The sequence below is a fragment of the Phyllobates terribilis genome, unplaced genomic scaffold (genome assembly GCF_046119375.1).
Source record: "Phyllobates terribilis strain yellow unplaced genomic scaffold, ASM4611937v1 Scaffold_65__1_contigs__length_7625178, whole genome shotgun sequence".
In the NCBI taxonomy this organism is placed as follows: Eukaryota; Metazoa; Chordata; class Amphibia; order Anura; family Dendrobatidae; genus Phyllobates; species Phyllobates terribilis.
The window spans coordinates 909,633-924,908 of NW_027362825.1; positions in this window are offsets into that span (position 1 = coordinate 909,633).

The following is a 15,276-nucleotide window of genomic DNA, read 5'->3' on the forward strand; positions in this document are numbered from 1 at the left end:
TTTGGAGAGTTGCTTCCTGGTAGTATTACTACTGGTCCTGCAGCGGTATCCCCTCAGCCAATCACAGCTCAGGACCTCGCCGGGATGGGGTTGAAAGGGCGAGCTGTAGAGCCTTATATGGTATGTGGGCGGGGCTTAGTTGTATAAGTCGATACAATGTATCTTTCATAACATCGCTCTGAAAAGATGACACGTGACAAGATAACGGCTCCGGCAGAACTGCTGCTACAGCGGGTGGTGGAACAGTCCTTGTATACTGTGTGTGCAGGGTCGGTCTGGCCTGGCGGGAAATCGGAAAATTTCCCGGTGGGCCCCGATATGAGAGTGAGAAAATTGGTGGCGGGGGCCCTTTAAAAGCGCGGCTGAAGCAAATGTAGCATCGCGCGCACGGCACATTCATTGGTGACAGCGGGCCTGCAGTGACGTGCATGCAGCATACTTACCATGTGAGTCTCTGCCACTGAGAGGACGGATTCTTTCTGGGCGGTGACACGCACAGCGCGCTCTGCTTTCCCGCTGGCTGGCAGACTGTGCTGTGGTGTCAGGTGACACTGATGCTGACGCCGCTCTCTTCTGGCCTCTGATACGCCGCGACCGCGCTCTGCAGTGCTTTCTCTCTGCTCCGGGGCCGGCCTCTGAGACGCCGGCGCCACCGAAGCTGATGTCTCGCTCTGCTCTCCCTGCTCCCGGGCTTCTGATACGTCCCATCTCGGCTCCATATCTGCCCTGGCCTGCTCCCCTGTAGTAATACTGGCTCCCGGGTGGTGGCACCGCCCCCTTCTCTCCTGCTCTGACTCTGGGCTTTTTTATACCGGTTCCGGGGCTGGATATGTGGACGGTGACCTGCAGCACTCTACAGTTCAACTCTCCAACCAGGCCTGGAATTTGAAACAAGGCTGCAGGCCTACAGCTGTCACTGCTTCAATTTCATATCAAGAGCACCGTGCTAAATATTCAATAATGTTTTTATGGGTGAGTCATATGCCTGTGTGCGTGTATATGCCTGCAGTGCATGTGTGTATATGTCTGCGGTGCGTGCGTGTATATGCCTGCGTGTGTGTGTGTACAGTGTGTGTGTAAATGCCTGTGTGTGAACAGTGTGTGTGTGTATATGCCTGTGTGTACAGTGTGTGTGTGTATATGCCTGCGATGCGTGTGTATATATGCTTGCGTGTGTGTGTGTGTGTATATGCCTGCCTGTGTGTATATGCATGTGTGTACAGTTTGTGTATATGGCTGTGTGTGTACAGTGTGTGTGTATATGCCTGCCTGCATGTGTGTGTATGTATTTGAGTGCCTGCATGTCTACATGTGTATATGTGTCTTCACACGTGTGTGCATGCTTCCCTGCATGTCTGCATTTTTGTGTGTGATTGTCTGAGTGTGTCTGTGCATGACTGCGTGTACATTTCTGTGAGTGCTTGCCTGCATGTGTACGTGTCCCCATTTCTGTATGTGTATCTGCTTGTGTATATTAGGGCTCTTTCACATGTCCTGATATTTACGGGACTGGAGATATCCGTGTCCACCTGTGTGTCATCCGCGTGACACATACCAGCGCTTGGGAATCAATGTACAGTTAGCGCTGTTCCCAAGAGCTGGGTGCTGCCCTCATCATAGATCCCTGCCGGTGCTGCGATCAGCAGCAGCAGGGTCAATGATGAGAGTAGTAGTCTACTCCCGCCGTGTCCAACTGTAAAAATAGGAATAAAATAAAAAACTCCTTATACTCACCTCTCCTAAGTGTCACCCGCTGTAATCCGTGCGAGCGCTCACGCCGAGGAGAATGACTCCTGCAGCGAGCGGGCCCCGGAGCTGTGCTCAGTGATTGACAGGGCACCCCTTGTTGAGCGCTTGGGAAGAGCGCTGTCATCAGTGTGCGGGACGTTTTGCAGGAGGTGCAGCAGGTAAAAACTTTCATTTTAAATGGGTCTGCGTGTACCAATGTCTCTGGTACGTGTGGAAACTGTCATCACATGTACTGACGTGTGAAAGAGCCCTTAGTATGTGTCTGTGTGCGCTTGTTTTCGAGTGTGTAAGCGCGCTTCTGCATGTCTGTGTGCTCTTCCGAAGATTTATTATATTTGGGGAGAGATGGGAGAGAAATTTTAGGAGACAGAATGGGGAGATGTGTGAAATAACTAGGGGAGGTGTGGGAATGGGTGCGGGAACAGAATGGGGAAGGGATGTATGAGGAAACAGTACGGAGAGTGGGGGAATAGTGTGAGGAGACAGTATGGAGGGAGAAAAGTGTGAGGTGACACAGCACAGAGACTAGGTCGTGTGGGGGAAGGTATGGAGATGCGGCAGTATGGGGGAAACAGTATGAGGGCACAGAAAGGGGGGAACAGTATGCTGAGGAGGGGGAGTGTGATGAAAGGGCACAGTATAGAGACTGAGCAGTATAGGGGGGACACAGTGTGAGAGGACAATGTGAACAGGGGGCCCAGTATGGTAAGGAGAGGACAGTGTGGAGAGCAGGTACCATAAGAGGGGTAGAGTGTATGTCATGTTTTGTGCAGGGAGCATTATAAGAGTTAGGTTTATTCAGGGGATCAGTGTAGATATTTTTATTCAGGAGCATGATAATGACACTGCTATCTTTAAGGGCATCGTGTGGGGATGAGCTGCAGAAGACCGGAGAATATGGAAGTCTGCAGAGACGAGCTGTGGATGAGAAAAGTCCTCAAGTGGTCTGGACAAGATGGAGACGAAAAGAAAGAGAACGACTCTAATCAGAGAAGACGTCTCAGGTAAGATACCTGGATGTAAATGTTCATTTGTGATCCTGCCTGTGTCTCATCAGAACTGTGCTTCCTGTATGGTCCGCAGTCTGATGATGACTGATAACTCCCAGTATCTCTATTGTTAATTACATGCTGGGAGTTGTAGGTTTATGCGATACAAAGATATATGGGGCTGACCTGACATTACAATTGATGGTGGTTCAGATGATGTATTCATGTACTGATGTGTTTGTGCGCGTCTGCGTGTTTCTGCGCGTCGGCGTGTTTGTGCGCGTCTGCGTATCTGGAATAATATGTATTTTTGTAAGATGCGTGTACGTAACTGTGCATTGTGGTGTGTAATAACATTCATATGCTTGAGGCACCTTTACTAAATCTATTAGGTCTCTTTCACATGTGTTAGGGAATTCCATTTGTCTTTCCACATTTAGGAACAGACAAGTGAAATTTGCTAACCTTGTCATAACTGTCACCATTGGGATGTGCTTGTATGGAGCGGGTTCAGGAGCTGAGCCTGCTCCATACCGGGCAGATGTCGGCTGTGTTACATAGCCGGCGTCTGCCAGTAACAGCAGTGATCAGAGCTCGCCTTGATTGCTGCTGTTTTGAGTATTTAAGTGCCCTTTTCAATCACTGACAGCGGCATTTAGATTGCACAATGGCCGGTGCATGCAGTCACCTGTTCCCTTCAGCCCCCTGTGACGCAGTTGCAGGTTGCTGATGGGTTGCCAGTAGTGCTGAGTGAGCGTGGTCGGATAAGAGACATTACAGTCACCGCGAACTACAAAGTGAGCGTGCTGCAATAACGTCCGGCACCTTGATTGTGACACTTCCATGGAGCCCAACCTCAGGCTGAGCTTCATTGAATGACTAACATGGTAGCTGCACCTGCACCAGCGTTGTTCACATGCATTTCCGCATGCGGGTTGTCAAGCGCTTTCTAAGCGATTTTAGCATCACTTGGAAAGTGCTTGTCAACTTGGTCATGTGGCACCCTAGGGGTCTGGTTGCCACAGTGGTAGAAATACCATGTCTGAGAGCTAGCATGGGTTTTCCTGGTCAGGAGCACTGTAACATGCAACACCTCCTGCCCCAGTCCAGGGAGCTGAGGAACCTGCCCTTTATAAACTGGGTCTGGGGCGGGGTTAGTGAATCAGAGTCTAGTGAGAGTCAGAGCAGCAAGCAAGGAGCTCTGTAGGAGACAGGAGCTGAAGGCCAGGGACTTGAGCTAGCAGAGCTCGTCCTGGCCAAAGACGCAGAGAACCGGACACAGGAGTCCGAGGCTGTGAGGATTTCCACATCCAGCAGCAGAAACCACCTGGCAGGGGATTTAAGGTTCTCTGGCCATAGGAAGCCCGGAGGCTCAGTCACACGCAAGGGACCGGCACCGCCATCGAGGAGGGGAGGCTACCAAAAGCCCCAAGTCACCAGCCATACGGGTGAGCACCAGACGGTACACTCAGGGACGTGGGCTACTACACGACTACAGCAAGGTAGCCAGGAAGAGTGCAGTCAGACGGGAAGGCCTACACCTCCACCTGGCCAGGGGCACTCTTGTTCGCTCACAGACTGACCAGGCCTCTAATGTTAGCCAGTACTCCCGGCAGAACCTTCTTCATTACCAACAGTAAAGACTCTGAACTGCACTGCACGGACTCTGAGTCATTTCTGCTGCGCCCATGCACCACAACCCTCATCATCTACACACGCTGCCCTGAGGCTATACTCCTCCCGTGGGGAGTTATACTACCCTCTGCTGCGCACCCAACATCAGCCTCAGCGGTCTGCCCCACAGCGGCGGTTCTCAGTGACCGCGATCCACGGGTGGCGTAGTCAGACATTTAAACATTGAAAACCAAATAAACAGATCCGCCACTGGTTTGACCACCCTGAGCCACGGGACCGGGTCGCCACCACTGAGACTACAACCCCCAGCATTACACAGAGACCCGGCTCCAGTTATTCCCCTACACACGGCCCAGGGGGCGCGTCAACTTTGGCGTAGTCGGCAGGATTTTGTGCCCGCAACCACCGGGTACTGCGTACCTGAAGAAAGACTGTGATACTTACCGTGGTGAAGTTTCCCGCCATCCGCAGCCGTTTTCCCGCCATCCGCAGCCATTTTCCCGCCTTTGGGCGCCATTTTCGTGACGCCGCGCGGGAAGAAGAGGGGCGTGGACGAAAAAAAACGCGCGAGAGCTGAAGCCCCGCCTTCCGTACTGATGCTGCGCAAGGTCCTGGAAGCAGCCCAGCAGACGCCGACGTCATCAGCACGCGACGCAAGGTTCTCGACCCCGACGATCGCCTGCGGAGCCGCGGCCTACGGAGAAAAAGCAACGGAAGGTAGGCCACGGTTAACTAGGGGGGAGGAATACACCAGGAATGGAGGGAGCTGCCAGCGCGGCTGCTGCCGCAGTGATGCCGTTCACGATGCCGTATATCCCCGGAGCGGCATGGTTACCCCAGTACTCAGGGGAGTCGCATACCCTGAGCGACTTTAAGGAAAGACTGAATAGCCTATTCAAAGTATAACCCCTGTCCGAGGAATAAAAGGTGAGCATCCTGATAGGCCAGTTAATCGGAGCAGCCCAAAGAGAAGTAAAGTCCTGGTCAGCCAGGGAAAAGGGGACTGTAAACGAAATACTGGCCCGTCTAAAGGACACTTTTGATACCCGCACCTCAGCAGAGATCAAGCTAAAATTTTATGGGTGCAAACAACGGGCACAAGACAGTATACAGGACTATGCTTTGAATTTGCAGGAGGCCTTGAGAGCCAATAAGCAGGCAGACCCTGACAGCGTGCGGAATGAGGATAAGCTGTTGACTGAACAGTTCATTGAGGGTCTGCAGTCCAGCACCCACCGAACCCAGTTGCGTGTAATTGCCTTACAGAACCCTGATTTAGACTTTGCGCAGTTTAAAGACAGTGCCATCCGGGTGCTCCAAGAACCGGCACCAGGTGGCGCTGTAACCCACAGGCGCCCCCCTATCACCAGGAGGCGGCGCCCTTGTCTGCAGAGCCTGTGGGAGCTGATGCACAGGCTTTGGACAAAGCCCTGGCTGCAGACCTGCACCATCAGGTCCAAGAGCTGACCAAAAGCGTTGCCGCGCTAACCAGAACTGTGCAGTCTTTACAGGTGTCCCCTCCAAGAAAGAGCCAGCTGGCTTCCAGTCCGGAGGACGCCCCTTTGCGCCGACAGAGGAGGGTCCCATCGTCCAGAGGAAGGCCCAGCGACCGCTACGACCAGGACGGACAATCCATCTGCCGCCGCTGCAACCAACCAGGACATATGACAAGGTACTGTCATTTAAACGGGCTCAACCTGGGGCTGAGGGCCGACCCCCAGGCATAAGACCATCAGGCCCATCGAGCTGGCGTGATAAGTACGTAGGGGGACGACCGGTCTTGCCTGTGGTGCTGGATGGCATTTCTATGAGTGCACTATTGGACACCGGGTCACAGGTAACCACCATCCCCTATGTGCTTTTTAAGCGGTACTGGAATGACTCAGATATTACCCGCTACCCAGATAACGATTTGAGCATCATAGCCAGCAATGGTGAGCCCGTGCCGCAGGTGGGATTCAAGGAGGTGACCATCAAAATTGGTAAAGTTGAACTGCCAGCGCAAGGACTGATTATTGTGGACATTGACCGTCGTGAAAGCCACCCTAAGATAACCTTGGGTACTAATGTTATTGAAAATTGTCTTGCAGCGATAATTGTCATATTACAGCAGGTTGCGATGAACGCCAGCTCCAGCCAGCAGCGTGTCCTGCAAAAAGAGATCAGAGCCCTGATGAAAAGGCAACAGGTAGAACTGTCTGGTGGTGAGATTGGTAGCGTTAGGATGAGTGACCCGTTCCCTATCGCCATGCCCCCAAAAAGTGAGATGATGATCTCGTGCCTGACTGCAATCGGGTTAAGAGGAAGGGACTACCAAGCCATGGTAGAACCCGTCTACTCAGACAGTAGGCCCACCATTTTGACTGCACGGGGGGTGGTCGATGTACGCCATGGGAGGGTACCCGTCCCCATCCTAAACATTGGGGAAAGAAAAGTATACTTGCCCCGGTATGCCACTCTATCCAAATTGTTCACCGTTAGCCAAAACTCTGTAAAGGCCGTGGAACCCTTGCCTCCATCTCTATAAGAGGAGGGTAACGGCTCCTAGAAACAATCGGAGGACTGGTGTCAGAAGCTGCAGGTGGGCACTGACTCCACTCCCTCACACCAAAAACAGGGAGTCTACCGGGTGGTTCAGGAGTACGAAAGAGTCTTTAGCAAACACCCGCTAGACTTTGGGGGAGTAAAGGGGGTAGAACACCACATCCTCACGGGAGACCATCCACCCATAAAGGAAAGATACCGGCCTGTACCCCCTGCACACTATCAGAATGCCAAGGGAATGTTGCGAGACATGAAGGAGGCTGGGGTAATCAGGGACAGCTGTAGCCCCTGGGCAGCTCCACTAGTTCTTGTGAAAAAGAAAGATGGCACCATGAGAATGTGTGTAGATTACAGAAAGGTCAACCGTATCACACACAAAGATGCGTACCCGTTACCTAAGATAGAGGAATCTTTAGCTGCATTAAAGTCTGCTAACTTCTTCTCCACTTTGGATCTTACTAGTGGGTACTGGCAGGTTCCTGTAGCAGAGGCAGACAAGGAGAAGACCGTGTTCACCACCTGTCACGCTGTATCGGCGTTCAGGAGGTCAGGAGCCTATGCTGACCCTACACTGAGGCCCTGCCTAATCCCTCTACCTGGAGGTACTGTTGATGGTACAGACGTCCAGGCCGCCAGCGTAAACCTACCTCCTGATAATCCCGGAACCTCAGTAATCTAGTCTTGAGAAGGACCCCGATCACAACAATTGGGGACAGGACCGTATTTGCCAAACACAATACAAGATGAACGAGACTGTACAAGGGGCAAACCAAAACCACCTCGCATACAAAAACTTACACCACTACAACGGAGGGAACACCAATGGGTAAGGGGATAAAGAATAAAGCGAGGAAGGGAAAAAACCTTACCGAGTACCCTTCGCTCCCAACTCCACAATACCACGTACCGCTCTGATAGTCTGCATGAGAAGCTTTCACCGACAACTACCCTATCAGAACAGCAGGTATTTGAAGGAGTCCCAATACTGCAGAATTAACTACAGCTGGGCGAGGCAGGCCTCGTCTAGCACAGAGAGAGAGAATTAACTCCCTCCCTGCCGAAAAACACCAAGCACCAAAAACTTAGCTGCGAGAAGTCAAGCTGTGTAATCGCGATGATCTTCGTGGCGACACACCCGTGACAGTACCCCCCCTTCTACGAGGGGCCTCCGGATCCGCAGAGCCAGGTTTATCCGGGTGAGGGTCTGCGTTAATATCCGACGCAGGAACCCACATCCTCTCCTTAGGACCATGCCCCTTCCAATGAACCAGGTACTGAAGGGACCGTCGATTAAAAGGTGAATCGATGACTTTCGATACCTGAAACTCCAAGTTACCATTGACCACCACAGGAGGAGGAGGTAAAGGTGACGGTATCACGGGCGCCACATACCTTTTAAGCAAAGATCTGTGGAACACGTTGTGAATTTTAAAAGTAGTGGGGAGGTCAAGACGAAATGCCACCTGATTAATTATAGAGCAGATCCTATACGGCCCGATGAACCTGGGACCCAGTTTCCAGGAGGGAACCTTAAGTTTAATATTCTTGGTAGACAACCATACCCGATCGTTCACACTTAGGTCCGGACCAGACACTCTCTTCCTATCAGCCATACGTTTGTATCGGTTCCCCATAGTACTTAGATTATTCAGCACCCCTTTCCATATCGAAGCAAGTGATGACGAAAATCGTTCCTCCTCAGGAACCCCCGAAGAGCCCCCCCTACTGAAAGAACAAAACTGGGGGTGAAAACCATATGCCCCAAAAAACGGGGACTTACCAGTGGACTCACTCCGCTTATTATTAAGAGCAAACTCCGCCAGAGGTAAGAAAGAAGCACAGTCCTTCTGGTTCTCTGACACAAAACACCAGAGATATGTCTCCAAACTCTGGTTCAGACGTTCCGTCTGACCATTGGTCTGAAGATGAAAAGCCGAAGAAAACGATAAATGCATCCACCGCCGTGTACAAAAAGCCCTCCAGAATTTGGACACAAACTGAGACCCCCGATCTGACACCACATCAGAGGGTACACCGTGAAGCCTTACAATCTCCCCAATGAACACCTGCGCAAGAGTTTTAGCATTAGGAAGAGCAGGAAGAGCGATAAAATGTGCCATCTTGCTGAACCTGTCCACTACAACGAGTATGACCGTTTTACCCGAAGATGGCGGGAGATCCGTAATAAAGTCCATAGACAGATGAGTCCAAGGACGCTCCGGGATCTTCAAAGCTAAGAGAGCCCCAGACGGACGGGTACGTGGGGTCTTAGAGCGTGCACAAACCCCACAGGACGCAACAAAAGTTCCCACCTCCCTATGTAAATTAGGCCACCAAAACCGACGCAAAAGGAGATCCACAGTTGCTTTACTCCCTGGGTGTCCTGCCAAAGCTGAGTTATGGTGTGCCTCGATCACCTTTTGTCGCAACTGATCTGGAACAAACAGTCTCCCAGGAGGTCCAACAGGGGCGTCCCCCTGAGCCTCCAATACTTCCTCCTCAAGCTCAGAGCATACTGCCGACACCACCACCCCCTCCTGAAGGATAGGAACCGGGTCATCCGTATTACCGGCCCCAGGGAAACTACGAGATAAGGCATCCGCCTTTACATTTTTTGATCCAGGACGATATGTGACGACAAAATTAAACCTGGTAAAAAACAATGACCACCTAGCTTGTCTGGGATTCAGACGTTTTGCGGACTCCAGATATAGCAGGTTCTTGTGATCGGTGATGATGGTGACCGGATGGATTGTCCCCTCCAAAAAATGGCGCCACTCCTCAAAAGCTAACTTAATGGCCAAGAGTTCCCTATTGCCGACATCGTAATTCCTCTCAGCGGACGACAATTTTTTAGAGAAAAAAGCGCACAGACGCCATTCACCAGGAGACGAACCTTGTGATAATACTGCCCCTACCCCCACCTCAGAAGCGTCTACCTCTACAATGAATGGCTGTGACGCATCAGGTTGAATGAGTATGGGTGCCGAGGCAAAACATTTTTTCAAGGAGGAGAAAGCTTGACAAGCCTTGTCAGACCACCTAGAAAAATCCGTCCCTTTTTTTGTCATGTCTGTGAGAGGTTTAACCATGGATGAGAAATTACGAATGAATTTCTGGTAATAATTAGCAAACCCCAGAAAACGTTGTAGTGCCTTAAGATTCTCTGGCCGATCCCACTCAAGAACTGCCCGCACTTTCCCAGGGTCCATAAGAAAAGCAGACGCTGACACCAGGAAGCCTAGAAACTGGAGTTACTGAACGGCGAACACACACTTTTCCCACTTGGCGTACAGTTTATTATCCCGCAAGATCTGTAACACCTGCCTAACATGCTCCTGATGAGACACAAGATCAGGCGAGTAAATTAAGATGTCATCCAGATAATTAACAACAAACTGACCCACCAGGCAGCGAAAAATGTCATTAACAAAGTGTTGGAACACCGCCGGGGCATTAGTCAGACCAAATGGCATGACAAGGTTCTCATAATGTCCCTCCGGAGTGTTAAAAGCCGTCTTCCACTCATCCCCCTCCTTCATCCTAATCAGATTGTACGCCCCCCTGAGATCCAATTTAGAGAACCATTTGGCGCCCACGATCTGATTGAAGAGATCGGGGATAAGTGGGAGTGGATACGGATCTCGGACCGTAATCCGATTAAGTTCACGGAAATCCAGGCAAGGGCGTAGGCCTCCATCTTTCTTCTTCACAAAGAAGAACCCCACGGCCACCGGGGAAGATGAAGGTCTAATATGCTCCTTAGCCAGACTCTCAGAAATATAATCCTTCATGGCCTGCCTCTCCGGACCAGACAAATTATACAACCTAGATTTAGGTAACTTGGCCCCAGGTAGCAGTTTTACCGAACAGTCACACACGCGATGAGGAGGTAGTTCCTGACACCCTCTTTCCGAGAACACATCCTCAAAGTCAGCCAGAAATGGGGGTAAGACCCTAGGAGCGACCGTACCGATAGCCGTATTCATGCAGTTTTTTTTACTGAATTCACTCCATTGACTTATCTCTCTGGATTGACAATTAATAACCGGGTTATGCTTAATTAACCAAGGAAGGCCCAACACAATAGGAGAGGGAAGACCCTCCAACACATAACAAGACAACAGTTCTTTATGTAACGCCCCCACCTGAAGATTTATGTTATGCACCACTTGCGAAAAACTTCCCTGACCGAGAGGCCTGGCGTCGATCGAGAATATGGGGATGGGTTTAGCCAACACACTCAATCGCATACCTTGAACTCGAGCAAACCGAGCGTCCACCAGATTAGCCCCGGCCCCACTATCCAGAAGAACAGATAACCTCTCAGTTCTCGTACCCACCACCACCTCCGCCGGTACAAGAAACTGAGAAGAACCTAGGGACGAAATACCTACTCCCAGATTGCCGTCCACCACACAACCTGGGATCAATAGTTTTCCGACGACTCTTTGCTCTGCAAAGGACGGGAAGGACACCCCCCAATAAAATGTCCCTTTCTCCCGCAGAAGAAACACCTTCCTGTCTTGTGGCGCACCGCCGGTCCCCTCCCCCGAAAGGATGTCCCTCCTAACTGCATAGGCTCCTCTGGACTGACCAGGGGAACCTCCATACAAGGGACCCTTGTAGAAGGTGGAGTCATCACAGGTTGTGGAGTTATCCCGCACCTCTCCCGAAGCCGTCTGTCAATGCGAATAGCAAGGCTTGCAGCGACGCGGGAGAGTCATACTGTGCCAACATATCCTTTAATTTGTCAGATAAACCTTGACAAAACTGGCTCCGAAGAGCCGGGTCATTCCACTGGGTGTCCGTGGCCCACCTACGGAACTCTGAACAGAATTCCTCCGCTGGACGATCTCCCTGCTGGATCCTACGTAACTTAGATTCAGCAAGGGAGATCCGATCCGGGTCATCATATACGAGACCCAGAGCAGAGAAAAACCCATCCACTGACCGGAGAGCCAGAGAGCCCGGGGGAAGAGAGAACGCCCAAGATAGGGGGTCCCCTTGAAGGAGCGAGATGACAATTCCCACCCTTTGTTCTTCACTCCCCGATGACCGAGGCCGCAGCCGAAAGTACAACTTACATGCCTCCCGGAAAACAAAAAACTTGTCCCGCCCCCCCGTGAACCTGTCAGGGAGGGCTACTTTGGGTTCTGATCCGGCTTGCTCCAGGGGATACAAAACCTTGGACTTAACGTCCGTCAGCTCGAAGGACAAACTCTGCAACTGCCGAGCTATATTGGTTATTGGATCCATGGTGGCTGGAGAGAATCTTTTAGTGTTTCGGTGAAAATGTCACGCTGTCTCGGCGTTCAGGAGGTCAGGAGCCTATGCTGACCCTACACTGAGGCCCTGCCTAATCCCTCTACCTGGAGGTACTGTTGATGGTACAGAGGTCCAGGCCGCCAGCGTAAACCTACCTCCTGAGAATCCCTGAACCTCAGTAATCTAGTCCTGAGAAGGACCCCGATCACAACAATTGGGGACAGGACCGTATTTGCCAAACACAATACAAGACGAATGAGACTGTACAAGGGGCAAACCAAAAACCACCTCGCATACAAAAACTTACACCACTACAACGGAGGGAACACCAACGGGTAAGGGGATAAAGAATAAAGAGAGGAAGGGAAAAAAACACACCGAGTACCCTTCGCTCCCAACTCCACAATACCACGTACCGCTCTGATAGTCTGCATGAGAAGCTTTCACCGACAACTACCCTATCAGAACGGCAGGTATTTGAAGGAGTCCCAATACTGCAGAATTAACTACTGCTGGGCGAGGCTGGGCCTCGTCTAGCACAGAGAGAGAGAATTAACTCCCTCCCTGCCGAAAAACACCAAGCACCAAAAACTCAGCTGCGAGAAGTCAGGCTGTGTAATCGCGACGATCTTCGTGGCGACACACCCGTGACACCACCCTGATGGGTCTCAGTGAAGTCAACTGTATGCCTTTCGGACTCTACAATGCACCAGGAACCTTCCAGCGGTTGATGGAGTGCTTTCTGGGGCACAAGAATTTCGAGACGGTCCTGCTATACCTGGACGATATCATCGTGTATTCCAAAACATATGAGGACCATCTGAAGCACCTGGCAGAAGTGTTTGACGCCCTGGCAGGCTACGGCCTAAAGGGGAAACCCTCCAAGTGTCATCTACTGAAACCAAAGGTACAGTACCTGGGACACGTGGTGAGTGCTGACGGAGTAGCTCCAGACCCTGATAAGATCACGGTGATTAAGGACTGGCCAAGACCCTCCAGCATAAAGGAAGTGCAGCAGTTCCTCGGGTTGGTAGGCTACTACCGAAGATTCATCCCCGGGTTCACCAAAATGGCAGCCCCTATGCAAGACCTCCTGTTGGTTCAGTCAAAGACCAAGAATCAGAAGCTGGCCTTCAGGTGGGACAAGCTGGAAGAGAAGTCTTTCCGCCAGCTGAAGATGGCCCTCACGGGGGATGAGATCCTGGCATACCCTGATTACGGCCAGCCTTCCATCCTCCACACGGACACCAGTAACGTGGGGCTGGGAGCCATACTATCCCAGATCCAGCAGGGCAGAGAGCGGGTAATTGCTTACGCCAGCCGAAAACTACGGCCAATAGAGAGAAACCCTGAGAATTATAGCTCCTTCAAGCTAGAGTTCCTGGCAGTGGTGTGGGCAGTGACGGAACGTTTCAAACATTACCTTGCCTCTGCCAAGTTCACTGTGTACACAGACAACAACCCGTTGACGCACCTGGATACTGCAAGACTTGGTGCCCTGGAGCAAAGATGGATGGCCCGGCTGTCCAACTATGAATTTACCATCAAATACTGGTCGGGACGCACAAATGCCAACGCAGACACCCTGTCCAGGATGCCAAACTTGCCGGACGGAGGGGAAGATCCAGAAGAACTGGAAGAGATTGAACTCCCTGCATTCCACCGTCATGGGATTACCCAGTATTCCCACTGTGTAAGGGACAAGCACTCTGCCACGTTCAATCCCTTACCCCACTACAGCTGGGCGGAGACACAAGACAGTGACCCAGCCGTCCGCCTGGTAAAAGAGATGCTGACACAGGCTGATGCCCGCCTTGACCCAGACGCCCCGGAAGAGACCAAACAGCTGTGGAAGGAGAAGAGTAAACTGTTTCTCTACAAGGGGAAGCTGTGCCGGAGAATTGTCAACTCCCGGACACATGAGCTGACCTGGCAGGTAGTGGTCCCGAGACGGGACACGGCTATGGTCCTGGAGGCATACCACGACAGAGCAGGGCACTTTGGATGGAAGAAGTTGGAGTTCCTGTTGCGTGAACGGCTCTTCTGGGTAGGCATGAGAGGGGCCATTGAGAGATGGTGCAGAGACTGCGGCCCGTGCAACCTGAGAAGAAAGGACTGTGCCAGGCAGAAGACTCCCCTGCAGCCCATCATCACCAAGCAGCCACTAGAACTGGTAGCCCTGGACCATGTGAAGCTGGCTCCAAGTAGGTTCAGGTACGTCTACGCCCTCACCATCGTAGACCACTACTCCCGGTTCCTGGTGGTGGTCCCTGTCTAAGACTTAACGGCTCAGACAGCAGCTAGAGCCTTCCAGCAGCACTTCTGCCGTCCACACGGGTAACCGAAGCAAGTGTTGACTGACCAAGGTCCAGCCTTCGAAGCTGAGGTCTTCCAGGAGTTCTGCAACCTGTATGGCTGCAAGAAGATAAGGACAACGCCCTATCACCCCCAAACCAACGGATTGTGCGAGAAGATGAACCAGGTGGTGATAGACTTTCTGAAAACGTTGCCCCTGGAAGAACGCAGTCTGTGGCCTGAAAAACTGCCTGATCTGGTGGACTTGTATAACCACATCCCAGTAAATTCCACCAACTGCACCCCGGCTTACCTAATGAGAGCAAGACCTAGTAAGCTGCCTATTGACCTGGATATGGGAGTCCTGACACCCGAGGACACCTCGCCAGAGGCAGACTGGGATACAGAACAGCAGCAGCAGTACCGGAAAGTGCAGGAGAGTGTTGAGAGAAGTCTGTCTCAAGCAAGAGAAAGGCAAGAGAGGACTTATAACCAGCATGCTCCCGCTGTTCCCCTGGCACCCGGAGAGCAGGTCTTGAAGAGGAAGAGGAGGCTCCATAAGTTGGATGACCAGTGGGAGAAAGACCCGTACACAGTACTGCCCTCAAGCCATGAAAATCCGAAAGTATGCATTATCAGTAAGGATGGAGGAGAGACCACAGCCACTGTCTCCTGAGACCACCAGAAGAAATGTCCCGAACAGCTGCAAAGCACTGATGAAGACCAAGATAGCCCTCAACCCGCAGAGGAAAGGGAAGAAATGGTCAGTACAGTACTATGAGAATTTCCCTAGCCC